This window comes from Rattus norvegicus, chromosome 13, assembly GCF_021556685.1.
Source record: "Rattus norvegicus strain SHRSP/BbbUtx chromosome 13, alternate assembly SHRSP_T2T, whole genome shotgun sequence".
Taxonomy (NCBI): Eukaryota; Metazoa; Chordata; class Mammalia; order Rodentia; family Muridae; genus Rattus; species Rattus norvegicus.
The window spans coordinates 51153641-51174654 of NC_141546.1; the positions used below are offsets into that span (position 1 = coordinate 51153641).

Below are 21014 nucleotides of genomic sequence, written 5' to 3' on the forward strand. Positions count from 1 at the left end.
ATTCTACAACAATATATTTACATATCTATTTTTTCTAGGAGCTTAAACTACATCCTGCACACTATTTTGCTAATCTGTACAACACACTTTGGAGCCTAGGGGTCAAGCACCTGGCTTATGGGTTTCTTCACAAGAAAACTCAAAAGTATAATTTCTTAGCTAGGATAGAAACTGGTCCTCTGCTTCCCGTTTATTGTTTACAAGAACACATTTGCTATCTTGTTTTGTAGCTATTTATATTCCAGAAAACGCTTGGTTCTCTAGGTATCTTGATATCTCTGAAAGATCCATGTATGGGTGGGGGTGGGGAACGCAGGTAGAAGATTTATTTAATGACACGGTATCTTTGTAATTTACAAGCGAGCCTCGCTGTCTCCCCTTTAAGTTTAATCTATTGACAGTTGGCCTTAATATATTGACAATCATTTTCTCTCCAAGCTTTCTTCCTTGTTTAAAGTGCCTGGGTTGGGAGAGACATTACCTATTTAGCAATGGGAAATCAGCGCTTTTGCTGGCGTCAGGACATAAAGGAGTTATCATGGAGTTTCTGTCTCTTCTTTTTGGCCATTGGTGTTACAGGAAGGTGGTGTTCAAAGTGATTGATGTGGTGATTTTCCTTGGACATTGTCTCCCCGTGAACCAGCCAGGATACTAGCTATGTCCTTAATGACATTAGAGGGGAGAAAGCGCTTAGTTTCACATTATTTCAAAATGATCGCCTGTAACATTTGAAGCCTGAGTTGAAACATTTCTGTTTTGAATAATTTTTTTTTTAGTTTAAAGATTAATGAGGATAACCACTAGCAAATCTGTGATATGCAATCTAACTAGCTTGGATAGCTAAATAAATAAATAAATAAACAAGTAAATAAATAAATAGCTCTGTCTTTCGAGCCAGAGTGCACTATTCAAAGACAACCCTTTACAGCACTAACACAGGATGAAGTTGATCCTTAACCTTCTCATCACTAACCGTATTACTAGAGCAACTGTAAAAATTCCCAAGAGCTGTGTGCAGAAGTTTAGCTACACAGTAATTGAGGCAAACAAGGTCATTCTTACAGTATCTGTGTAGATGGTCTGGGAGCTGAACACACAGAATAGTCTTTTTTTTCTTTTTCAAGACAGGGTGTCTTGGTGTAGCCCTGGCTGTCCTGAAACTCACTCTGTAGACCAGGCTGGCCTCAAACTCTGAGATCCACCTGCCTCTGCCTCCCAAGTGCTGAGATCAAAGGCATGCACTACCATGCCCAGCAGAACATTGAGAAATTGAAGATCGGCTAATCCATGTTTAAGCAAGTAGACTTAAATTGTTTTTAATAATAGCTAATTATATGAGTTAAACTCTTCACAGCGGTAAGAGAAACATTTCAGCCCTCAGTAGTACTTGTTTCATTCTTTTTTCTTTTGCTCTTCTCTGAAAATATATTGCGTTTCTCACATACATTTACCTTGTCACCATTATGTATTATCTTGTAGCGCTAGTTACTTTTCTACTTGTGTGATAAACACTATGACCAAAAGTAACTTATGAAGGAAAGTGTTTGTTTTATCTTACAAAGTAACAGTTCCTCCCTGAGGGAAGTCAAGGCAGGATATCAGGGCAGGAGCTTGGAGACAGGAACTGTGGCAGACACCATGGAGGAGTGTTGCCTACTGACTTGTTCAGCTACTTTTCTTATACAGCTCAGTGCCACCTGCCTAGGGATGGTGCTGCCCACAGTGGGCTGGGACCTCCTCCGTCAAGGAAGAATTAAGAAAACATCTCAAAGACACAGGCCACGCTGATCTAGGTCTCTTCGCAACTGAGGTTCCCTCTTCAAGGTGACTGGGCTGTGCCAAGTTGCAGCAGAAACTATGACATTTATCTGTCATTCAAATATTCCTCATGTTGCTTCCCTGGACCTTCTCAAGTACTTGCAGTGGCTACCATCTTTCTTTTCAGTTTGCAAACCATTAAGAAATGGGATCACAGGGGATGTCAGGGAGAAAAAATAGAAAGCAACACCACAGGTGGATCCAGGGACTAAAGCAGATGGGAGAGGATAGACTTGTGAAGCGTTCTGGTGACAGTTTATATGGATTATAATAATGGACAGTATACAAATTGCAAGGAAGAAAAGAAATCCGGTATACATCCCAGGATTCTGATATTTGAGCTCAAGTAGAAGAAAGTGCTGTTCCTTTAAGGAAGGGAGGGAGGGAGAGAGGAAGGAAGGAAGGGAGGCGATGACCACAGATTTAGATGTAAGTTACTTGAAGTTTGAGATACCTTCAAGGTAATTGTGTCAGTTTGGAGGGTTATCTGTCTTTCTAACTAGGAAATAGATCTGAAACCATATTTTAGGCTAGGGAATAATTTTGAAGCTGTAGCTTATAGGTAGATGGACTAACCATGCTGTTTTCTTGTGTCTGGCTCAGCCCTGACGATCAGAGACCAGATGGGATTTCTGATCGAGGAAACGACATGTGGCTGAGCACTGAATTTGAGCATCTTTAATTTTTTGTTTGTTTGTTTCCGAGTCAGGCTTTCCCTGTGCTGGCTGTTCTGAAATTTGGTTTGTAGACCAGGCTGGTCTTGAACTCACATAGATCACCTGTTTCTGCCTCCTGAGTGCTGAGAATAAAGGTGTGCACGATCATGACTAGCTAAGGATCTTGGCTTTTTAGCAACAAGAGAGAGAGAGAGGGAAGAGGACGAACAACTATTTTTGAGTCATCTGCTCTAGGATCGGAGTTCTTGCTCAGATTATTGGATTCTTGTACCGTTCCTTTGGAAAACAAAGATCACACCAATACTTTGCTTCTAAGATGATGGGACTGAAACAAAGTAGGGAATGAACAATAGCATAGCGCCCACCCAGCCCATGGGCAGGGCCCTGTATGTTCTCAGTTTGTGTTCACCATCTTTCCTAATAAGCGTCTTTGTACATGGGCACAGGCATACAAGCGGCTTCCAATAATGTTTGTTGAATGAGTGAATATCGGTGGAACGACTGTAGATAGTTCTAACACTAGTAGATATTATAATAATAAACCTTCAAAGGAATAAATGTCATCTGAAAACTACTGTAGCCTTAGGCCAACATTTCAATATGTTGGTGCATTCAATCAAAATTTTAAGGCATTTCGTAAAATTATCCCAATAATGTTTGATTCTGGAAGCTCTGGGTTTGCAAGAGGTATTACATCATGTGAATCCTTTTATATTAAAAATCTTGTAGATATTTCCTATTTCACCTAGTTAAAAAATTCTGTAATTAATTCTTATTCAAGTATAACCAACTACTGTACATCAATACTATTTTCAATTCTCAAATCAATAACCTGTGTGGTTTTTTTTGGGGGGAAATCTAATTAGTCTCACTGAGGGGTTACTTTCTAACTCAGGGGAACAGCCCTCATGTTCCGGACGTATTGACTGGGAGGCGAGCCGGATGGAAACACTCTTTAACGGCCCCCTATGAGGTCAATTTAAGTGCTCTTGGCAATTCGTGGGAATGAGGGTAGATATGAGGCAACCTGTGTTCTTTTGCTCCACAGTTAGTCCCACGTTCTCTACAGTTGGTAAGACAAGCATTTCATATAGGGCACCAGTTCTGTGTCGGGGGGATATCGTTGCCTAAATTCAGGGGGATCATCAAAGAAACCAAACAACAAACCAAAATAACAAACAAACAAAAAACAAAACAACAAACAACAAAACCAAAGTGTGTCAGCGTAAGTTCTGGGACATTATTGGGTCTTTGAAAGTTATTTTGAAATGCCGCTGAAATAGAACGGGAAGCAGTGACAACGTCCACCGATCTGAAACAGAGCTAACCTCAGCGGCCATCCCTCCAGTCCTCTCCACACTCCTTGTTTCCTCTGCGCGTGCGCTACTTGGAACGAATGCGTGGCTCCCACATCTTCACGTGGTTCATGACGCTCAGAATTCAAGCTTTTGCTCTGGTCCTGTTTTCCCCATCTCATTATTCTGTATCGTGCTATCGGAGTCTTCTGTTTTTGCTGAGATCATAATCTGTGACATAGTATATTAGAACTCTTAATGAGTCTCTGAGAGATTCTAGACCTTAAAGATTCAGTCCGTAAATTGTTCTTTTTGTCTATCCCAGTGTTTTCCTTGGGAGAAAACACACACACACACACACACACACACACACACACACACACACACACACACACACACACTCTCTCTCTCTCTCTCTCTCTCTCTCTCTCTCTCTCTCTCTCTCTCCAAAGTAAAAAGAAAGGTGCATTGCTATGGCTTGGTGAAGCCATGCTTTCCTGGGTTATTCACTCTCTGGAGCTGATGCTTCCAACTCTCCCTCCCTATGCCTAGTCAGCCTTCTCCAGAGTATGCATGGTGACAGAGTGTATGGGGTGTACGCGGAGGCCTAGCGTTTTGGCTTGTTCTAAAGTCAGGGATTAAAATTTTAAATCAAAATTTCTACTTTTCATTAAAGATGCTAAAGAATGAGAAAAAGTTATCTGGATATCATCACTGGAACAATACTCAGAAATAGGGGATAATAATAAGTAGGAATATATTAACTAGAATGTTCTGTCAGACACTGTTGCATATGCCCCTATGCTCACAGACACCCGATGGCTACAGAGGTCTCTGTACAAGTCGGAAGCTATTTCCAAACCATCGGAGAGAGCATGGTGCTGGTTTCCTCTCCCTGCCATGTGCGTTGTACTGTGCTGTGGCTCTCTGAACACTTGTTGGGTTTGCCTGTGTTCATATTTCCGTGCTTAGCAGATTTTTAGATGAATTAGAACATCTCCAGTGGGACTTCTCCTTTCCCCATGTTCTGCAGCTTCACTCTCATTAAAATGCTCTCCCAAGCCAGCCTCAGATCAGAGCTATTTAAACACATGCCTTTTTTCCCTGGCTCGGTTGTTTGCTTTTAGGAAGCAGGCCAGGCCTTTTACCCACATTTTTTAATTTTGCCTTTTCTTTTCTTCTGGTGATTGAACCCAAGGTTGCACGTGGGGTCTTTGAACTCTTATAATTTTTCATACCACTTGGCACAAGCCTTGGCACATGGTTTGCTTGGTAAATACTGGTTCACATCAGTATTTACGAGCTGAATTTACTAGATCAGGAAAACTAATCGCCTGTCACCTCGTAGTCGCATCTAGTTTTGTCTCCAGTGCCGATCTACACGGACTACTTTATTAAAAAAGAGAGAGAGAGAGAGAGAGAGAGAGAGAGAGAGAGAGAGAGAGAGAGAGAGAGAGAGAGAGAGAAAGCCATGGAAAAGTTCAAAGTTACATCGAAGTATTCCCACAGCTGCACGGCTAACTTCTGAACTCCAGGCATTGATCTTTCATTTCTTTGGCACAGATTCAAAAGCAGATACGCTTAAGAGTGTGATACTCTAGCCAGGAGTGGTGGCACATACCTTTGATCCCAGAACTGGAAAAGTAGAGGCAGGTGGCTCTCTGTGGGTTTGAGGTCAACCTGGTCTACAGAGTAAGTTCCAGGACAGTCAGGGGCTACAGTAGAGAGACCCTGCTTCAAAAAAAGTGAGATACTTTAAGATAACCTGGTCCTTTACATCCGGTAGAAATGAAATGTCTATGTGCCTACTTTATAACCCAGAGAGGGGACACTCAGAAAAGGGCTATAACAGATCAGAATCTGGAGTTCAGAAAGCACTGCCTCTAGGCATGATGGGTATGCAGCTCCAACCAGTAAATCTTACAGTTCCAAACCAGCATTCATGAGTGGAACTCTGGGGAGCCTTGATAGTTCATACAATCTTCTCCCATTTGGTGAAGTCACTCCAGTTCCACAGAGACAACCCTCTGCACCCCTTGCGCACTCTAAGGACTGGAAGCAGAAGACAGTGGATAGAGTGTTCTACAATGGTGTCCCTCTAGGCATTCCTCTTCAGGGGTGTGCTGCCCTCTCTACCACTCTGAGGTTTGTTTTCAGCAGGCTTCGTTGCAGGATCTCCTCAACTTCTGGAGCTCAGAACAGCCTGACGCTCCAGTGTGTGAGTTCTCAGGAGAGAGGTGGTTTCACTATCTCTCTTGTACTACTGATGATAAAGTTAATGTGGTATTGCTAAGTCAAAATCAGATGAAATTATTATCTGCTTTTGCCTGCTATGGAGAGGAAAAGTGGAAGTTAGGGGGCCCAAGGAAGCAACTGCAAGCATTCAGATGACAGGTAATGGGGGCATAGTTACAATGAAGGTCATGGGATTGGTGAGGGAGGATGTAGTCCAGAGAACATGTTGAACTGAAATGAGTAGGGTTTGGAAAAATTGGAGGAAAAGAGGAATTCAGAGTAGACTTTGGACTTGGGAATGATGGAGTCTTTTACCAACCTGGAACTTTGCTTGAAGAAGCAGACAAAAAAAATCTTTCAGGTGTTTGGTATTTGCAAGTCCTAGAAGCTATCCAGGGGTACTACTGTTAAATACATTGTGGTAAATAGAATTCATTTCACAAGGGAAAGCAGGCTCATCTCTGGGCAGATCTGACTGGGAGTCTTTGATACAGGGGTGTATTTAAGTCATGGGATCAGACAAGGTCCTCCAGGAAGAGTGGTGGAGAAAGGCAGGTAGAGGAGGCTCAACTGGCTCTACACCTTTTGGTCTCTTTCCACAGGGTCTTCATGCCATAGCCCATGGAGAAAAGGACCCTGGGGCCTGTGTTTGTATGGCTTTCTTTCTTTACATTTCAAAAGCTTATAAAGAAGAACCCATAATAATATATATTGCCACGAAATCCAAAATACGTCTGATCTAGCATTTTAGACAAAAGACTTAGAGATCAACAAAGTATAGGCTCTGACACACACAAAGAAAACCAGAAGAGGATTGACAGAGGCAGGGGAGGACCCAGAATGGTCTGCTATCATGGAGGCCGTGAGAAGGAAGTGATTGACCAAACTCTCTGGAAGACACTGAGCTATGCCCCTTGCCAAGTAGATGGGTTTCAATAACTACAGTAGTCTCTACCACAGAAGGCTCAATGGGAGGAGTGTCTAAAGGAAAGAGGCCAAAGAACCCATGGACAAATGAGTAGGAAGATAGAAAATGGATCACAAGCAGAGACATCTCGTTCAATAAACATAACATTGAAGAGGAATGTGGCCAGAGAGGAGAGACACAGAGTGGAGCGGGTTTCCCCGAGAGGCTCTCATTGTGTAGTGGTAGTGGTGAGAAAGATGATAAGGCCAGTAGCAGGTCCCCCTTCTGTAGCACTCATTAGGTAGCAGATATGGTCCAGAACATTGTGAGTTCATGTTCCTGCTAGTCAGTAGGTAGTTACGTTACTCCTACTATAAGAGGAATGGAGTGACAAAGACATTAAGTAGATCGTCCAAATGTCACATAGTTCTCAGTAGGGCTGGCGTGGAACACAGAACAACTCCTCAGTTCATGCTAGTTGTCATTTGGGGGACAATAACTTTCAGAATCAAGTGGCCATGTGTTTTCACTCTTGACCCATTTCTTGCTGGCTATGTGACTTTAGGGAAGGCTTCTCATCTGTGAAAGGAAGAGGACATCTACCACTGAAGTGCTGTCGGAGTTAATTAATGAGTAAAGCATATGGCTTCACATGGAAAGCAGGCTATTCCGATTCCGAATGTGTTTTTCCATTTTATGTTTCTTCTCCATTAAAAACAAATTGGTTTGCAGATTTTAAGAATGTGTTGCTATTTAAGAGGGGATACAAGTGGAAACATCGTTGTATAGATACACTTATAAGGCTCAGTATTGGGAACCCAGATGTATATGATTTTAAAACGTGTGTACTGCTTTCCCCTTTCTGCAACACCTTGGCAGAAAGTCTCAGCTTGCTCTCTGATAGCGAATGGTTTCATGAGCATTTATCGTCATTTATTCTCTCATCCCAAATAAATAGGTGTTTGCATGAAAAATGCTAGATGCATCAGGATAATCTATTAAGCGATCTCACCACCTTCACATTCAAAAGATCCCTTGCATTTAAAAAAAATACACATTTTTCTCACCTTAAGATATCTTTCAATGGGGCCTGAGGAGGTAGCTCAGAAGATGAAGGAGTTGAGTTTGGTTCTCCAGATCCTACAGAAAAGCCAAGCACAAGGGGAGTGACCATTCCTCTAATCTTAGTACTTCTATGGAACTCCGACAGAAAAATGGAGACAAGATAATGCCCAGAAGCTTTGGGGCCATTTATCCTGGGGCATGCATCAGGAGCAAGGTGAGAGCCAAAACCCAAGGTTGTCCCATGATCATCACATGCACATGGGATGCACACGTGGTAGTACTAAACCTTTAGTTAGGTTTCGATTGGTGGTATTTGTAAGGAGTCTTTAATTCAAGACAGTTTTATTCTTGAAAGCAAAGGAGCTTGGTATAAAATTATTATATGATGGAGACTGAGCTAGAGTTAGAGTCTTGCATAGCATATCATGTTACCAAAGACGGTAAGTTGTCAATGCTTCTATGAAGAATGGTGTGTCTCCTCAGGGCTATCCTAGTTTATAAATCCCCATGCCTTCAGAAAGGGCATAGAGACAACAGAGATGCACATATTCACCTCTCTGTGGTATCCTGTGCAGAAGTCCAGACCAACTTTAACCAATGTGCACACATGACTCTTTCTGAGTTGCCCAGGTTGCTGGTTTCTGTATTTCTATCCCATTAGTGTCCATCATTGCCATAAAGCACAAGTCAAAAAACAGCCATTGATTGAAGGATGAATGGGTGATTATGATTGGACACCAAATAAAAACCAGAGTGTACTTTCCAGAGATAATTTCTGGACAGAACCTGCAGCTGTTGATCCTAAGCCTGTTTTTCCCATTACAAAACCCAAGTGATCCCAGAAGATTTGTTTTATATTGACATAAAAGTTTCCCCCATTATTCTTTAATCAGCGTTGAATGGCCGAGGCTCACGCTGTTTTGTCTATTTCCTTGTACAATAGATATGGATTCTCTTCTGGGTCTCCCTAAAGTGAACAATAGCATGTAAAACTCCCAGAGCTTCAATATATTGATTGAAAATGTGGCTTTATGTCCTTTACCACTCATAGCATCTGAAAGTTATATTTCTACAAGGGGTGTATTCGTGAAAGTGTTGAACAGTGGGACTCTTGCTGAGGACGGAGGAACAAGAGCTTCCTTTACCCTCCAGGAGCTAATAGAAGAGCGAGAACATTTTAACTGCCATAGATAATTGTATAATGCTATTTTAGTCAACATTTTGACTCACAAAAGGTTACATCACAAGGTTAAAAAACATTCTAAGTATAAGAAGATTGAGAACAAAAGGAATCGGAGAGAGTACATTTAGAAAATTTACAGAGGGATTTTAGTGATACTTTTCTTTTTGGTAGATGAGTTATGATTTTTTTTAAATGAGTGAAAAAGCAGACAATTACTAAATACCCCTAAAGAGATAATCCCTCTGAACTTTAAGGAGAACGATCCAATTTCAGATTAGCAGGTATGACGTTATGTTGAAATGCTATCAATCATTTTTAGGAAGGAAATTCCTAAAATATATTTTAAAAATATGTTGCTAAGAAAGTAAATTATAAGAGACATAAAGCAGTGGAATTTGCTTAAGTTTTCCCCTTAATACTAAACTTGAAAGGGCAAGCATTTTAAACATCTATGAGTCTTTAGTGCACATGTAATAAAGTGGTTATTGACATTGAAGGGAACACAAAGATCACAGAAAATCAAGCAACTCTCACACCCCGTGGAACAAAAAGCCTTTTTATATCACAGTGTCATGATTTTATTAGTATATTTGAAACATTTAAGTTGACATATAAAATTATATATGTGTTTATAAGCTATGATATGATGTTTTCATATATGTATAATTATGCAATATCTAATTAAGGTAAGAATTTCCATCTCCTCAAACATTGAATATTTCATTATGGTGACAGAATTTAAAATCCCTTCTCAAAGCTTTTGGGAAAAGTTAGTCGTTTCTATCTACCGGCATCTGTAGTCATACAGTAGGACACTAGAAACTTAGTTCTTCTATCCAGCATGGCCAAGTACATTGATAATACAAGTTAATATGCTTTGCGCTCTTCAACTTTTGTGACTCAAGAAATGTCAGCAAGCCAAAGGGAGCTGCCTTGAGTGGGGTGGATAAAAGGTGTTGACGGCGATCAATGATAGACGCTCACCACATGCTCAGCTAGAAAATTCGGTGTAGCCTCTTTGATGAAATCCCAAGAGTAGAGTGTGCTGCTGACTGGCCAATACAACTTTAAGAACCACCTCCCTCCCCTACTAATTTTTGAGACAATTAACAGAGTGGTCCTCGTGCTTTGGGAAACAAATGGGTCACAGTGGTCTGACTTAACTCATCAGTTCTTACCACAGGGTCTATTTAGGCACACTGCAGTCTCTCTTGCTGTATTCTACAATTCCTTTTGGCTGCCTACGGGGAAAAGATGAGAATTAAAATTCTTGCTTTGTGTCTAGAAAATATACAGCTGGTGCCAAAGTGACAATAATCAGCTGGCTGTTTGTTTGATTGTTTTGTCTAGGGTAGGAGGAATCCTAAGTGTTGCCTGCTAAGCAGGTGGCCTACACGCTGGTGACAGGAAAGGGCAAACACTAGCCTGAGGTGTAGGCAGTCCCAGTGTTTGAAAGGGAAGATCATGGATCGAGTCGTCATGGTGAATATGTTGGGCAGAGTAGAAAGAATGAAGAGCTCTGGAGTTTGTGTATTTTAGTGTGTACTGTCTGTCAGTCTTTCTTCAGGCTGAAATTTGACCCCAGGGCTTTGTGCATGTCAGGCAAGCACTTTATCACTGGGCTACATCCAGTTCCAGAGAGCGACTCTGGGCTCTTTCTTTCCTTCCCCTGTCCTTTAAAATGTTTCCTGCTGATAAGCTGAAGGAAAGACAGAGATTATTAAGAAAATATTACTTATAGGCTACTCTATTTCATATACATGAGATTTGTAGACTCAAGGGCAGGGGAGGGAAGGAACAGGAAAACATTGTCTTGTGCGACTCCTGAATTGTTTGTTCGTTTGCTCATTTATTATCAATTTTGAAACAGTGTCTCACTCTACAAAGCCTGGCTGGCCTGGAAGTCAACTCTGTAGACCAGGCTGGCCCTGAACTCACAGAGATCTGCCTGCCTTTGCCTCCCAAGTGTTGGCATTAGAGGCATGGGGCAGTACATCCTGAAACTCCAGAATTATTAATGGCTACTTCCGCTGTAGAATCGATTGGAAACTTCAGAATCATATATAAAACAAGCTCTGTAGTATTCATTTGGATTTATGTTTTGTTTTACAGTTTTCGGTAGCAATTACTGGAAGCAACTGTTGGTGTAAGTCTAGAAGGAAAGGTGCTGCTTTGGGGCTTGTGCTCTGGGCTCTTAATTCGCTAATGAGGTGCTCTGAGGAAAGCGTCTTTACTGTGATATGTGCTTTCTCCATTTTCAAACTGTGACAATGTACTACATGACTTCTAAGGTCTCTTCAACCGCTTGTCAGCCTATGTGTTTTGACTAAATTCAATGTTCTTCTCTTTCTCTTGGCGGACCCACTGAGCAGAAAGGAGGCAGCAGCATTTATTGGGTAGAGAAACGAGATGTTTGAAGACAAAACGAGTCACGAAACTGAAACCTAAAATAACCTGAGAGAGTTATGATATTATTCTCTCTTTAACTGTTTCGACTCTGTTGATTTGTCATCGGTGAGCGCAGGGGAGGATGCTGGGAAATAAGACCCAGAGAGTTGCTGTAGTCACTGTGCTTATAGACTGGAGATGAGAAGCTTAGGACATGGTTTAGTAGGAACGTTATCTTTATTTATACATATATGTCTGGACATGGTTCTTCAGTCTGGAAGCTGTTCACCACTATTAAGAGCAAGGAAGGATATGCCTACATATTCCCTCCTTATGGTGCCTAGTACTTAACCTCAGCCAGTCAAAATATGGATCAATGCCACAGAAAGACTTTCTATTGTTGTTATTAGTGTTCTGTAAATCAAACAGGATGGTGATAACAGGCAACACGGCACTGCATTACCCTGTGCAAATCCACCCGTGTCAAAGACAGTCAGCTTTATTATTGTAAAGGAAAACCAAAGCAACATGGTGTTTCAACAAATTGACTTTTGTAAATGGAAAATACAAATTAGTTCCTTGTGCTTTTTAGTTCAATTTTAGTTGCTGGCCTATGTGATGTGACTCTTGCCTTTTCCCCCCTTTCATTATTCTTGTCTTTGAGACAGAAGGATAGCACGCAATAATAAGGGTAGTTTGGGAAACACAGAGAGAAGGAAAAAAAGCTTTCTTTTATATTGAAACACAGAGAACATAAGTTCTGGCTTAATTCTCAAATATGGAGAAAAGGTGATGTAATGAGGGGTCCACATTGCCTATGCTGACCTAGAGGCTGAAAACATGGCTGCTGGGTTAAATCGATTGAGGACTTCCTCTTGGAATGATAAGGGCTCAGAGTGTTACACAAAACACTTTCATTGTAAACCACTCTTTAAATGAATGTGAATGACCAGGAAGAAATGAAGAGAGGACAGCAGAGTGAAGGCCATTTAGCCCATACAGCTGCTTTCCAGAGGAACCAAGAGCGACCACCTTAGTGTCACGTTATAGAGAAGGCAGAAGTCGATCTGTAGGGCGGAAGAGGGTCTGTAGGGCGGAAGAGGGTCTGTAGGGCGGAAGTGGGTCTGTAGGGCGGAAGTGGGTCTGTAGGGCGGAAGTGAGTCAGAGGGTGGAATGAGGTCTGTAGTACTCAAGCTAGTGTGTCCCGCCTCGGCTGTCAGCTGGTGCTCAGTGTGCGCCTGGTGCTGGTGATTGTTGAGCTTGTTCTCCGGAAGTAATGAAGAACTGAATGAATGAATGAATGAATGAATGAATGAATGAATGAATGTAATGAACATCTGGAAGAGACACAAGGTGGGAGGAGAAAAGATTGAAAATCACAGAAGGCTGAACTGAAGAGAAAGCTGAAGTATAACAGCTTTATCCCTCCTGAGTGGAAGAATCCCGACTCTCTTGAGACTCCGTTTACTTGGGTATAGTATAGGACCCCTGGACCCCTCCTCTCCTACTCCACCACTGTTGGTTGGTCTTGTTTGGATATCTGCCCCCAGGCCTTCCTGACATTTCTCCTCCCAGTTCTCTTCTGGGAGCAAGAAGCTGCTCTCTCAGGGAGTCCGAGTTTGTTTACCATGCTCCCTTTAACTGTCAACTGGGCTGTGCTAACAACACAATAGTGTCTTAATTAAGGAAATTGTAGATTATGGTGAGGGGATACAACAGCGTTCTCAATCTGTGGGTCATGACCTCTTGGAGGGGGAGTAATGACCCTTACACAGGAGTCACCTAAGACCACTCAAAACACAGATATTTACATTACTACTCATAAGTTCATTTTTATGGTTGGTGGTCACTACGACGTAAGCGCTATCTGGGAAGAGGTAACCTCAATAGAGAAAATGTTTCCATCAGACTATCCTGAAGGAAAGTTTGTGGGGGCATTTTCTTGATTAACGATTGATGTGGGGCCCAGGCCAGGAGGGGCAATACTACTTCTGGGCAGAGAGTCCTGGCAAGTATAAGAAAGGTCACTGAACATGATCCCGGAGAGTGGGACAGCTATCATGGTGACTGCCTGAGTTCTGGCTCTAACTTCCCTTGATACAGGAAGTTGACATAGTAATGGTGTTTTATCACAGAGACAGAAAGCAAATGGAAAAGCAAAGCACCTACAGCAACATAGATTTGGGGCATGACTTCCTGGCTGCACCTTCTTTTAACTCTCAGAAGGTAGGAAGAGACATGGAAAATAAACTGTGATCTCCACATAAGTAAGGTTAGTCAGATAACTGTCAAAACACTTTGATGTTCACAGAAGAACATTTTGCCTGGAGTCAATACTAATGGGGCCATGAAATCTCCAGGGCACAGCCAGGAAAACCTCTGGTGTGGACTACAGAAGGATCTGGGGTCATTTGAATATCCCCATTGTGAAGAAGCATGGGGCTTTATATGGGGGGGGGGGAGAAAGGGAAGAATTTATTAGAATCTGAGAGAAAGCTGATTACAGATGAATGTAGAGAAGGGTCATATTAAGAAGATTAAGGAGGCTGGGCCCCATTTTCCACAGGGATATTCTAATACGGACACCATCCCAATCAGTGGTACCCAAAGGCGATCCTGCCCTTGCTGTGTCTCTCCTGCTAAAGAGTGAACTCAGGCATTGGCCAAAGGTAACAATAAATATTCAAGCCTTTATTATCAATGTTTGATAGCCGCATAAAACATTTATATTCATGTGCTATTTCGTTTGCTGAGAAGATGCAGGTGGTTTTAAAGGTGCTACTGGTAGATCATTTTTAAAGAGAAGATCTAATTATCTTCTTACCAATTTCCCTTTGTTAAAGCTGAGCAGGGTGTACCACACAAAGAGGAATTACGCCGGGAGAAGGGCTGGGCCAGGCGTGCTTACCTTTAAGTAATTTGTTCTGCATCAAGGTCGGCAGCGTAGAGGCGGCTGTGTTCTGCCTCTTGCTTAATTTCCTATTTAACTTCCTTCACAATCTTTCCGTGATTTACAAGCAAACGCGCACAGACATTTTGGCAATTACAAAAGCTATTTTCAAATGATAGAAAGCATTAACACGGGAGCTAGGACATTAAGAATTTCTTCTGCACCGATGCAGTGAGACCTTGTTCTTTATGTAGATGTCTTTTGTGTGGTATAAAAAGAAAGGGACTGCAGCCTTCCATTAGCCAAGCTCATTTATACTGACATCACTATGCTTTAACAATTTTATAATTAACACCGGTCATTCATGAGTATTTAAACATTATTCAACAATGGTGTTGGTAAAAAAAAAAAAAGTACTCTGTGACTATCTGTAGATTTTAAATTTCTCATGGGGGCCTGGAGAGGTGGTCAGAAGTTAAAGAGGATCAGTTTTGGGGTGCAACCCATCCAGGTTTGAATTTCCTCTTTGATTACTTACTATGAGGGTGACCTAAGGCACACAAGTGTCTGAGTTTTAATCCCCCCATCTGTAGAATAGCACCAACGATGCCTATTTTCATGGTGATTGTGAAGATGAAACCGGGATAACATTAATAGAAATTTTTAGTATAAGGGATGGACAGCAATCTGTCTGCTCAATGGCAGGTGTTGTCTCCCATAAACAATAGTTTATTCTAGTTTTCGAGGCAGAAATAGTAAGTCACCATTGTCATTCTGTCTGGCCACTTCATAATTTTTAAATTTATTCTTGGCACATAAAGGCTATTTTTTGAAAAATGTTCAACTACTTTCAAAAACTAGTAACTTAACTCTAATGCCTGGGTAATTGTAGTCCATTTTAAAGACCTAGCATTGAAAAAGTGCATAAATACACAATTTTAAATGGTCTAGGATAACCAAGTGGACAACTAGGAGGGGCAGAAGGAGAAGGTAAAGAAGTTTGTGTAGGGTATACTCAAGGGCATGATAAGCTTGCCTAAAGGCATGTCCTTATGTGCTCTAAACACACACCAATGAAAAAGTTTCAGGGTCCATTGTGTGACAGAGGTGCATCCTCAGCTGTGTCTGATTTCTACCTGAGTCTTCTTTTATATAAGTACTTTTATTCTTACCTAGCAATGCTTCGGTTAAAGCATACATGGACAGTTTTGATCTCTTTCTGATGGGTTTAAACATGTCCCCTCCTGAGTGCCTGGAGGTCTGACACAATGTGAACCAGGCACGTAATAAATAATTAAATCTATGTCTTTAAGGAAGCCAAAAATAATACTCTTGATAATGACTCCTCGAAGTACAAAGGGCCGTTCAGCCACCCAGTTGAGACACATGCTAATTAAAAATTGAAAGTCATAAGTAATTGAATATTGATTCCTGAGTTCCTGCCCTGAAAGGTGAGTTGAAGATGTGTGAATCTATGCAGGAAAGAAAGCCTTCTGCAGGCATCTGGAAGGATCAACGATAGATAGATAGCCCTTGGTAAGCCAGCAGTTGTGGTTGGAAGGATCGCACATCACCAAGAGCACTAGCAGACTGTCTTTCTGCATGCTGTTCTGGTCATTGTGTGCAGCACACAGTGGGACAGATACAGGCCATGGGAAGAGAGCACCGTGCCAATCCTGGGCGGCTGGACATGAGGCTGGCAGCATGATGAGAGACTATAAAGTGTCTCTACTGCAGGTGCAAAGTATTGGTATTATGATTATTATGATTATTGTAGCAGAAAGACTACAACCTAAAGAATTTATATTTGATTCTGATGATTACTTGAAGATGTGCTCATTATTTTAAATTTGGCAAAAATCAGAGAAGCATAACAGGAGATAGATAATAATCACAGTTTTAGGTAGTAATGTTCATTTTGGTGAATTTCCTTCTAGTCTTTTTTTCCCCCCTTTGGCTAATAACTTTACATAACATTCAGGGCATCAGATAACAGAAGACGATGTGAGAAGAAACTTAGCTAAAAGAGACGGATAATGAAAATAAAAAATTAAAACATTCACACAAATAACTGCATTCAAACAACCATAACCATGTTCTCCACCTAGTAGGTTAGCAAGGATGAGGGGAAAGGGAACACTGGCTACTAGGCTAGTAGTATGCCACTTAGGCAAAGGCATTCTTCCAATGCTGGGGGGCATGGAAGCAACCCAGTCTCCCTGGTGCTGACACAAAGTGGAAGAACAAAAGGGTTTTATCAAATACCCAAGTCCCAACAGCCAGTTTGTCTGCCAGTAGGTCAATGTACAAATAAGGCTCCTTATCGGGGGTTTGGGGGGATCATTAATTTATCTCTCACCTGAAACAACCGTACAAATGCCTTCTCTAGAAATAATTATGTGAACTTTTCCTATCGTCAATGAAAACACAAAGATGTATAGACTCGGAATATAATAAATCAAAGGCTATTCATAAGTACACCTGGCTTCCTGAGCAGTGAAGTACACACGGTCTCAACCCATCTAGGAACCAGTTCTACACACACTTGCTTTTACACCATCAGTAGGAATGCCAGCCCAATGCCAGAGTACCCACAAGGCTGTTACCCCTAAGAGGGTTTGAGAACCCCAGGGGTCTTTGTACAAGACCAGAAACTGTTCTAAACTGCTCGGAAACTTTTGATAAATTATAGTTAATTAACCTACTCATCACCGTAAACTCTTAACAGTCCATCCTCCTAGCTGCCCTCCCCATTCCACCTGGCCTCTGCTAATGACCACGCCCCTCCAGCCTCTGTGGTCCTATCTCAGGTTACACATGCTCGTAAAGCACGTGACTTTGGTCTTTCCATGCCTGGCTTATTGCACTCAGTATAATGTCCTCCAGGTTCATTCTCATTGTTGGAAATCACGGAATTTCCTCCGCGTGTGTCAGTGGTGGTCATATATGTGTACAGTGTATGAGGGGTGGCATTGACACTTGTAGAGACTAGGCAGACAGCCGCCTAACTGTGCTTTATCACTCCCTGCCTTATTCCTTTGAGACAGGGTCTTTTACAGAACACAAAGATAGAGTGGCAACCAGCAAGCTGCCCCTCAGGACTGGTGTTATAAGCAAATACCAGGCTTCTTATGGGTGCTGGGATTGAACTCAAACTATCATTTCAGCAATCATTCTTAATCCACTGAGCCATCTCTCTAGCTATGGATTTCTTTCTTTTTAAATGCTGGTTTACCACTGGGTATGTGCAGTGGGAAATATTAAATAAGAATCCCATGCTACCGCCGTCAAGGCACCGGCGGGCAGGCCTGTTCTCAGCCCAGCCAACCTGTTCTCATCTCGGCAGACTCCCTGACCCGGAGCTCTGAAATCTCTCTAGCTGACTCATTAAGTTCCCATGGTGGGTTACTGCCACCCAGCCCCACACTTCCAAATTCCCCACAGTTGGGATGCGCTAATCGCAAACCCACGCTTTGCCACCATACCTTTCTCTCTGGAAATCAGTTGAGTTGCTGTGTGAAGGAAAGCACCACACAAACTTCGTTTAGAATCAGCAGGTAACCCAATCGCTGGGCACAGCAACTAGCATCCTAATTTGTAAGCTATTCTAAGTTACAAATCCTCTGGTAGCCGATCCCGGTGGAATGGCCACCTGAACCGGGAACTTCCATTACTTAGTTTCATCTCCATCAACTCGGTCCAAAAGCCTCCCCTCTTCCTTCCTCTGACCCGGAAGTCCTGCCTACTCCTTGCCCAGTGATTGGTCCTCTGGAATCTTTATTCATTAGGGCAATGTTCTGCCACAGGTATGCATGTCGCATTTCCTTTATCCAGTTGTTCCTGAACCTGGACTAGCAAAGGAAGTTATAGGAAGTAGAGACTTGCTGGTGTCACTTCTTCCTAGCCTTTATCTTCAAGGATAGTTTTCCAATAACACCAAACCCATGCATCAGATAGTTTAGAAATACAGACACATCTTTGGATTCAGGTCCTTATAGAGTCCCATTCTTTAAATTGAAAAATAGCCTACAGAAATTACGACAACAACCAACCCCGTAACTCCACGGCCTTGTTGCAACTCATGTTGGCTTACGTCATTTATCCCCTCAGTGAGGACACTTTCCTGCCTTTTAAGTATAGGCATGTTCTGCCCACAGACCAACCAGTCAGCATCCATTTGCACCTAAGTTTCTTTTACAATTTCATTTAAAAATTTTAGACCTCTAGGTTCTGTGGAGATGGGTCAGCAGTTAGAAGCACTGGCTGCTTTTCCAGAGGACCTAGTTTCAGTTTCTAGCGTCTACGTGGCGGCTAACAACCGTCCATGACTGTAGTTCCTGGGGCTCCATGGCCCTCTTCTGACATCATCGATACTGAACATGTGTGATGCACAGACACACATGCAGAAAAAACATCCATTTGATAAATGAAATTAAATCTTAAAAATCTGAACCCACCAAGTAAACCTTTTAGACTTCTATAAGGGCTTCTCTCAAACGGTCGAATTGTCTACGGGTTTTGTCACTGACAGAAAAGGCTGGGCTGGGGTTTACATTTCTTCTTCAATGGTGTGAGGACAGCCTTTCTGTATCGAAGATGCTAGCATGAAGTGGTGAAGGCTCTGGGTAGGCACCAGTTTGACTTCTCTACGTTCAAGGAGCCGTCTTCAGCAAAGGGCCCCGCCGTCAGCTTGTGGAGAGCAACCTACAGTCTTGGCGGCAGCTTTCGGTTGTTTGGAGATTTGCAGATTTGCATAAGGTAGTCTTTGGCAAATGTTTGGCAAGCAACTCAATTAGATGTAACCCAACCCCAACTGGAAGCTTCGGTGACAAGAGCTGTCTAATCGTGGCTCCGTTTCCACAATTCTCCGGTGATTCCATTTAGATCACCTTCATATATGTATGTATATATTTTGGGAAGCTTATACTGTATTAGGTTTCCATATTATCCCTCAAATGGCCCCTAGTTCTAGCCGTCTCTCCCATGTTCCTTCCCTCATTCCCCTCTTCCCTCCCTGTCTCCTCTTGGTTTTCCCACTCCAGTCCACCGCGTACCTATCCTTCCAGAACTATCTTATCCCATTTTCCTAGGGAGGTCTACCTGCACCACCTCCCCCAGTCCCTTACTTTGTATCTGACCTCTGTTGTTACATGGATTGCAGCCTAGTTATTGTCGACCTAACAGGTAATATCTGTATATAACCCAACACATACTGTATTTGTTGTTCTGGGTCTGAATGGTACTTTTTTCCCCTCGAGTTCTACCCATCTACCTGCAAATGTCGTTTTGTCTTAATGACTGAATAATATTGTGCCACGCAAATGTTCCACATTCTCTTTATCCATTCACCTGTTGAGGGCCATCCAAGTTGGTTTCTAGTACTCTACTTATTTCTATCCACGAATAGAGTAGCAATTTGTATAGTTGAGCAAGTGTCTCTGTGGTAGGATGAGGGGTCCGTTCTTCCCCCTACCAGCAAGAATGGAATAGCTGGGTCTTGAGGTAGATTCCTATCATCCTGAACTGTCGCACTGATTTCCATCGTGGATGTTTAAATTGTTACTCCCACCAGCAGTGGATGGGTGTCCCCTCTACTCTACATCCTCAGCAGTATGAGCTATCACCTGTTTTATTGATCTTAGCCACTCTGACGGGTATAAGATGAAATCACAAAGTAGTTGGGATTTGCATGTCCCCGATGGCTAAGGATGTTGGACGTTTCTTTATTTCTCAACCATTTGAGTTTCTTCTTTTTGCAAGTTCTGTTTAGATCTGTGCCCCATTTTTAAATTGGGTTACATATTTTCTTTGTATATAGTTTTTTAAAAAGTTCCTTTCATATTTTGGATACACTCTATGGCATGTGTAGTGTTAATTTTTTTCCTCATTCTGTAGCTATTGTTTTATCTGAACAACAGTGTCCTTTGCCTTACAGAGCCTTTCAGTTTCATGCGGTCCTATTTGTTTATGTTTTATTTTTCTTTTACTGGATATTTTTTTAATTTACATTTCAAATGTTATTCCCTTTCTCAGTTCCTGGACATAAGCCCCCTATCCCATCCCCTCCCCCTCTTCTATAAGGGTGTTCTCCTCCCCATCCACCTCCCCTTTCTGCCCCCCCCTATTCTGCTACACTGGGGGTCCAACTTTAGCAGGACCAAGGGCTTCTCCTTCCCTTGGTGCCCAACAAGGCCATCCACTGCTACATATGCAGCTGAAGCCATGGGTCAATCCATGTATAGTCTTTGGGTAGTGGTTTAGTCCCTGGGAGTTCTGGTTGGTTGGCATTGTTGTTCTTGTGGGGTTGCAAGCCCCTTCAGTTCTTTCAATCCTTTCTCTAATTCCTCCAATGGGGGTCCTTTTCTCAGTTCAATGGTTTGCTGCTAGCATTTGCCTCTGTATTTGCCATGCTCTGGTTGTGTCTCTCAGGAGAGATCTGTATCTGGCTCCCGTCAGCATGCACTTCTTAGTTTCATCAATCTTAATTAGTTTTGGTTGCTGTGTATATATGGGGCACTTGTGGGACAGGCTCTGAATGGCTGTTCCTTCAGTATCC

At 42.2% G+C, this 21014-nt stretch overlaps 1 long non-coding RNA gene across 1 annotated transcript in view; it reads right to left on the minus strand.

The window, feature by feature from the left end:
- Window positions 1-18168, minus strand: part of LOC102548181 (uncharacterized) — a 31566-nt gene extending 13398 nt beyond the window's left edge. Inside the window, exons 1-2 of the long non-coding RNA XR_015635484.1 lie at window positions 17944-18168; window positions 8000-8072 (exon numbers count right to left, since the gene is read on the minus strand). This is a non-coding gene — a long non-coding RNA (uncharacterized LOC102548181). The remainder of the gene's footprint in view (window positions 1-7999; window positions 8073-17943) is intronic.
- Window positions 18169-21014: the final 2846 nt, after the last annotated feature.